Genomic DNA, 6,189 nt, shown 5'->3' with positions numbered 1-6,189 from the left:
AGAGAGAGAGAGAGAGAGAGAGAGAGAGAGAGAGAGAGAGAGAGAGACATACAGACAGAGAGAGAGAGACAGAGGCAGAAGGACTGTACGAGTTTGATAAAATGCGACAAAAGTAGGCCCTTTGATTAACGATGTAATCAAAATTTTCACAGAGATAATAAAAATATAAAATATGCATTACACTTCGAAAGTCTTTAAGGATCTCTCAATGAATCCATATATTGAATAAGATTGCCTTTAAAATCTAGATTAAGCGCTGATATCTTAAGGGCTCAGTAACCATGCACAAATTATGTGTAGAACATGTATACATGACCAGATATATTCTACGGAATACAATCTTTCGACAGCTAGACTCTAACTGACATGTTTTCGGAGCATAACGCATATGCTGCTCCTACAGTTGGCTTCCCTTCCAACATTTTATAGCAGTATTCGGCTACTTCTACTATACCTGTTCCCTTAATCTACCCGTATAGAACAATTTACTGCCCTACTCTGCTTACCTGTATATAACTCTAGTTAACCTTTCTTGTCAACTCCTTTTAACATAAACCATTCGTTCATCTGAATTGCAATTATATCAAATTAATAAAATTATACGTAAACTTACTGATGGACATTGCAGTTCCTTGTCTTACTGAAAAAATCTTTAATTTATGTTACATAATCTGAAATCCAGTTTCAAATAGCTTGATATGCTTTCTTTCTAAAATGAAGTAACTGTGTAAACATTAGGTTTAACTTCAAAAATTTAAATTAACTGAAACATACAATGTTTTAGAATTTAACTTCCGTTAAAGACACAAGTTAAGTGAAACTATTTGCGTCTAGTTAGTTTAAAGTGAGATTCTTGGGGATAGTAAGATTCATGGGTACAGAAAAATCTTCTATGTGGTTGATGAAAGTTTTTAACCCTCCAGAGATTGAGATCAAGTTGAATGCTGTTGAACTAAAGCTGATACTGGGAATATATGGTAGGTATTTTATAGAGCCATCGAACATCAAAATATGTTCCTGAATAATGATTACTTATAAATACAAACTCTTTTGTCAGTTATGAATCAGCCCAGCCTAACAATAGCGAAACGTCTTTCATCTGTGAGAAAAAGTCAGCTTTATTAAGAACAAAGACAGACCTTCAAAGAGTATCGAATGTTTATATATTGTTTGCAGATTCAATAGATGCATGTCATTTTGCTTTACCAGGCTACATCCTTATAAGAAAGTTAAAAAAGAATAACTAGGTTGTCAAGAAAGAAGAGTTGAATATACAACAATCTACCATAGACATTCTCTCTCAACTAAGAGAACTCTTTAATTGAATAAAGTAAACACCGTTTAATTACCTGAACAGAAACGTTGAGAAATCATCCGATTTCATGAGAAGTATATATGGGGAAATGCTGTTCAACAATGACCTACTTACACACAGAATCATAAACCTATCGTTAACTTATTTAAATATCGCAAGAAACGTATATGAATATCTTATGCCGTTCATATTGAAGATATAAGAGAGGTATTGATATTCATAGTAATACAGAGAATATTTACGCGTAATTTATGCAGTGAGCTGTTTTATTATTAAATAGTACAGTTTACCACAAAATATCTCATCCGTCTGGCGTCAGCCAGAAAATATTGGAAGAAGCGTATATAAATATCTTATACTGTTCATATTGAAGATATATAAGAAGTACTGTTATTTATAGCAATACAGAGAATATTTTAAGCATAATTTATGAAGTGAGAAGTTATATTATTTAACAGTACGGTTTTCCATAAAATGTCACATCTACATCTGGTGTCAGCCAGAAAAGTATATTATTCCACACTACTCGTGGTAGTGGCAACCAAATCTCAGGTAACCAAAGCAACAAATTAAATCTTGAAATCGGTCGCACAATGGTTGTCGAAAGACTTGAAAATAATATTGTTGTAGTAGAAATGGTACACCCCTCTCACGGGATAAATGGTATGTGCCAGCCACTATGAAGCGAGACGACGTCAACCAATACAGAGAGTCGTGTGTCTGTCACAGAGTTATTTTGGAGAGTGCTTTTTCGAATTGACTGTTTTGTTTGCCTGTTAAGTTGCTTTGATGAAGTTTTAATTGTTGTGTGCTGCTTTGCAGCCGTTCGGTTGTGCTTTCTCTCATTGAGAGTTAGTGATGGCTGGCAAAAGGGACTTACTTTACTCAGAACTTAGCGGGTAAGAGTTATCAACATCCGAAGAAGAACTGTTAAGGACTATTGAGGTTATGGACAAGGAATTGGAAAAGAGGAAGTTCGCAGACGTCGCCCGAGAATCGAATGACAATGTGGTGATCGAAATAGATAAATTCAAGAAACTATTAAGTCGAGACTGTTACAACGTGCACGTGACCCCACCCCGCATGAAACGACAAAAATAATGAAACAAAGAACGATAATGTACAAGACCTACTCGATTAAGAAAGGAAAAATTGACCACATGACAACAGAGCAAGTAGAGAAGGCGTTGAGGCCAATCTGGCAAGAAATAACATATTTTGCCAGAGGGTCGAAATTTGGAGAAGTTGAAGTCAGGTTCATAAATGAAAACACGGCGAAAAAATACGCAGCAACACCACTAAGGGGCGAAGAGTCAGTACTTCTACCCACGTACCTGGGACAGAGAACGTCTCGGGTATGGGTAGAAGGAATTCCAGCAGAGATAGATGTGGCCTGGATAGCGGCTGCAGTCTTGGCTGAAACCGAAGGCAAAATGGTGGTGCTCCAGGCCACTAAAACGAAAAGCGTGAATTGGAAAGGCCACGTTTTGAACAAGATAGTTCAAGGCTCAAATGAGGCAATAGAAGAAAGGGTGGAAATGGTGATTGCAAACGAAACCATAATGAATGTAAGGGCAGAATACCACGCTGTTTTAAATGTGGTCAGAAGGGCCACATAAGAGCGAAATGCCCTCCACCAGATAAAAGAGTGGAGGAAATTCAAGAAGAAGACAGTAAGGAGAAGACACAAGAGAAGCCCCGGGAAGGACAAGAGGAAGAAGAAATGGCTCCAGAAAAAGAGGAAGACTAGGAAAGGAAAAGAAGGAGAAGGAAGAGGAAAAGGGCAAGTCCGATACACACAGAACTTCGCCCAACCGCTAAATCCACAAGTTTTTTATTCTCTCTCTGTTTATTTTCTCTTCTTCCTTTCTGTTGAAGAGCGTAGGCTCGAAACGTAACAGACCCTCTCACTTTCCCGAGCGTCAAACTAATACACCGGCTTGTTGTTCATACACCTGTCTTCGTCTTTTGTTTTTCAAACATATATATATATATATATATTCATACATACATATATACAGACGTAAATACATGATCTACATATAAGTATGCATCTATCTATCTATCTAACTATAGATAGATAGATAGATAGATAGATAGATAGATAGATAGATAGATAGATAGATAGATAGATAGATAGATATGGTCCTATATATATCGCATTAAAGACAGGGAACAATAGAATTGCGTATTTTATTGTACGCCATTTGAGACGTCCGTGTCGTGCTTGAAAACTTTGAAATTGCATTTTAACTCCATAAACAACACCAGTTATCCACGGGTGATGAAAATGTGTTCTTCTTCACTATGTTTGATCTTTAATTCATAAATTCCTATAACAAAATCTATTCCTATGTTCATGTGTTTGTTTGTTAGCTGAGCGGTAGATTATTTAATATGCTGAAAACATGTCGACTGTATGTTTCCGAAATATTTTCTAAATAACCATTTATTTACTGTAGTGAGCAAATATAATTTTACAATTGTATGATCTTCCACTTTGGAAAATTACAATTTCACCTTTCACACGATTCATACAGGTGATAGCTAATAAGACAAAGCCTATTTAGATCTCTCTGTACTTACAAACACACACACACACACACACACACACACATATATATATATATATATATATATATATATATATATATATATATATATTGGCGGTGTTCCAGCATCATGACTACAGCTGTAGGGCTGAAACGGATAAAAGATTGAAGATATATATACACACATATATATCTGTGTTTGTGTATGTATGTGCTTGTGTATATGTATGTACGAATGTATGCATGTATCTATGTAAATTGTACGATGTACAAGTACAAACGCATAAACATACATATATGTACATCTGTGTATGTAATATACAGAATGAGATAACAAACCCAGGGCTGCGAGAAGTTTTCAGACATTTATAATGAAACATAGTCTTACAGCAGTTTCTGGGATATTATGGATATCCTTTCATCAGAGACCGCGTGAGAAAACGTTTGAGTAGTAAATATAAAAGAAAACAACTTTCAGAGACAATAATAGCTTATTGAGACGGACGGTTGTGGTTTTTTCGTATCGAAGTACGATACGTTGCAAAAAGTTCACTTTATATTTCACGGTAGGCGACCAGGCTTGTTGGGTGGGCGTATAAGGATACGGGCGAGGTGTATACCGCAGGCTACTCTTCAGGCCAAGGATATTTTGATTAGATGAAAGTTTATATTGCTGCAAGAAAGTATATGTTAACGCATGGAATATTCAGTGAGATTGAATCTTATTACCATTTCTGAGGTTCCGCTCGCTATGAAATATATGTAGCCCGGATTTTACCTATTCCATTCCGTAACTCTTGTATGTGTGTGTGTGTGTGTGTGTGTGTGTGTGTGTGTGTGTGTGTGTGTGTGTGTGTGTGTGTAATTTAATCATTTTAAATAAATACCACCAGAAATTTTTTTTCCAGATTTTTTGGGGAATTCCCCACTACCACCTTATTTTTGCATGTATGGATAATTGTGGAGTCAGCAAACAAAAGGAAGAAAGCTTCTTCAATATGATCTTTTGACATGTTAGACATAACAGTCAAAGCTCCGAAAATTATTTATTCCCGAAAATTCGCATTTTTTAAGTGACCCTTTCCCTGGCCTTCGGAATAACGACGACTTTCTCACCGAAATAATGAATGCATCAGCTCAGTTACTTCTTCTCCCAACTAATCTACAGCAAATGTTTTGATAAATTTAAGCCACTATCTTAACGAATAGGTGGAAGAGAATTTGCATATGCTTTAAATGTTTCAATTTGTCTCTAAAAACCAATATTAAAGCATGGTTGTATTCTACATAAAAATCAATAATTTGATGTGATTTTTTTTTAAATTAAAGATTCATTTTTTTTTTACTCAGTAGATAAGCCTTCACCGATTCTTACAGACATGCATCTGGTTCTTACTCTCAAACAAAATACATTTCCTACCACATGTAATGTCTTAGTCATCATTTATAATTCTAGTCACATACAGGATACATTATAATGGTGTTTTTCATAGAATGAAAAGGTGCCAGTAAAATGAGTGGACTAGCAGGAGAAACGTAGCGCAAGCGTGATAATGGTCTTAATAAAATAGGTCTAGAAAACTACGGCAGAAGTAGAAGCTTAAAACTATTCCAGCTGATATTAGAAAAAAGTGCGTTGATTCCAGTCTTATTTAAACTTACAAATATGCGCCTTTAGATTGATATCGAACTTTCGGCATATATTCCCTACGAAATAAAATATGGTGGATGATGGGAGGAGCTTAAAGCGTAGGTATATGTTGGAAAAGTGGCCGACGTTTCAATACACATGTTTTTTACCATCTGTAATTGAACTTCTGCCACTAAAGCAATGCTCATGAGGCACTTGAAACCCGAAACGTCTAGTTTTAGATACCCAGAAACGCCCATCTTTTCCCCAAACTGCGCAAAATTTTATTCACCTCTCTCGGATTAAATCATTGGGTAAAAAAATCTCAGTGAGACATGCACATGAAAGGGTTCTATGGAACAGGAAACAAGATTAAACATCACGATCTTGATACACAAAGGCACCTTCGTTTTGCCGTTAATTGTCTCCTTACTTCTTTGTCATCGGATCCCATCCAAAATGTATGCTAAATTCTCATTATCAACATCAGCTGCAGTATTTTTAAACTTCTACTTTACTTTTCTCGTTTCAGTTAATCATATATATCATAACTCCTCTATATTATCACAGAATTTTCCTTAAAATACACTTACACACACACAATCACACACACACTCATACACACACACACACTCACACACACACACACACACTCACACACACACACACATACACACACACACAGAAGTACA

At 35.9% G+C, this 6,189-nt stretch overlaps 1 protein-coding gene across 2 annotated transcripts in view; it reads right to left on the bottom strand.

Moving 5' to 3' along the window:
• The window catches only part of LOC106871453 (corticotropin-releasing factor receptor 2), a 280,338-nt gene that overhangs the window by 174,443 nt on the left and 99,706 nt on the right, over window positions 1–6,189 (bottom strand). The gene's annotated exons all lie outside the window — the stretch shown is intronic.

This window comes from Octopus bimaculoides, chromosome 10, assembly GCF_001194135.2.
Source record: "Octopus bimaculoides isolate UCB-OBI-ISO-001 chromosome 10, ASM119413v2, whole genome shotgun sequence".
NCBI classification, from domain to species: Eukaryota; Metazoa; Mollusca; class Cephalopoda; order Octopoda; family Octopodidae; genus Octopus; species Octopus bimaculoides.
Note: the sequence above shows the minus strand (reverse complement) of the source record. Positions and strands in the feature narration are given on the sequence as shown.